Genomic DNA, 1,576 nt, shown 5'->3' with positions numbered 1-1,576 from the left:
AGAGCTAATCATTGCCGGAGAATTAGAGGGAGGAGATTAGAACCACATTGGGCTTCTAATTTTGAGGATTAGAGGTGGCCAGGGCTCGCTCTAATTAGTCAACTATGACCAACTAGAACATGCACTAGATCAACTAAAGGAGGCTCCAAAACTTGTGTTGACATAGGGTGAAAATCCTCTAGTATATATAGGTTAGAGGGAAGGGAGAGGGCAACCACCAAAAGGGAAAGAGCCCCCCTTGGTGCACCAGCCTTGGGGAGGAGTCCCACGGGATTTCCTATACGCCGCTCGTTGCGGCAAACAGTCGGCCTCCCGCACATGAGTGCCCCGACTGGGCCGGCCCATGTAAAGCGCAGAAAAATCTCTAAAAGAACTAGAAGTGCAGCGGCTAGGGATCGAACTCACGCCATCCAGCTCAGTACATGCAATGCTAGCCACCACACCAACTCGGTGCTCATGACAAGTTACATGCATCGTCATCTTTACTTTAGTGTACAGATTTTTCGATTATAGCACACATTTTAGGAAACACAAACAATTTTTTAGAAAATCATATTTTGAAATAATTTTTGAATTATACAAAAAGAATTATAATTAGAAGTAGTTTTTGAAAATTTCAGAACTTTTTTGAGAAACAAGAACAAATTTGTAAACACAATTTTTTAAAATTACAAACATTTTTGGAAATGTTTCAAACATTTTCTAAAAAAAGTGAACAAAATTTTAAATACAGAATGTTGTTGAAAGAGTGAACAACTATGTGAACCGAACAATTTTTGAAATGTTCAAACAATTTTTGAATATTTGCACAGATTTTGAAAAACCGGACAATTTTCAAAATTCCAAACATTTTCCTCAAACATGATTTTTTTTAAATCCTGAACAATTTTTGAAAAAATGAATAATTTCAAACATTTTTTAAAATGTGAACAAAAGTCGGAAATCCTGAAAAACTTTTGGAAAAAAATAAATAATATTCATATTTCCGAACTTTTTTTGAAACATGAAGAAAAATTGAAATTCCCAAACATTTTTCGAAAAATATTTTTTCTAAAATTCTGAACATTTTTTAAAAACATGAATAACATTTGATAGTTCCGAACATTTTTTAAGAGAAGAGAACAAAATTTGAAATTCTGAACAATTTTCCTAAACATGAACAAAATTTGAAATTCCCAAACATTTTCGAATAGAAGGGAACATAATTTGAAATTATGAAAATGTTTTGAAGATTTGAACATTTTTTAGATTTTTTAATTTCTAAACGTTAAAAAAGAAACTGAAAAGAAAAAAGAAGATGAAGGTAACCAAAAAAGAAACAGATAACAAAAACCAGAAGAAAAAAAACATAAAATAAGAAAAAAGTTATGGAAACCTGAAGAAAAAAATAAAAGAAACAACAGGAAAAAAGAAAGAGAAAACCCAGACCTGGACCGGTTTGGAACCTTCTAGAAGGTTCCTAAAACTGGGATCAATGCAGCGCGCAACGGGCCGGCCCATTTAGTCGCTCCCGTTGCCAGGTCTGTGCGTTTGCACGACAACTTGACGCAATAAGCGTCGTATAGGGTTTTCCGAG

Source organism: Triticum dicoccoides, chromosome 2B (genome assembly GCF_002162155.2).
Source record: "Triticum dicoccoides isolate Atlit2015 ecotype Zavitan chromosome 2B, WEW_v2.0, whole genome shotgun sequence".
Taxonomy (NCBI): domain Eukaryota; kingdom Viridiplantae; phylum Streptophyta; class Magnoliopsida; order Poales; family Poaceae; genus Triticum; species Triticum dicoccoides.
The sequence above is the reverse complement of the archived record's forward strand: the minus strand, read 5'-3'. Positions refer to the sequence as shown.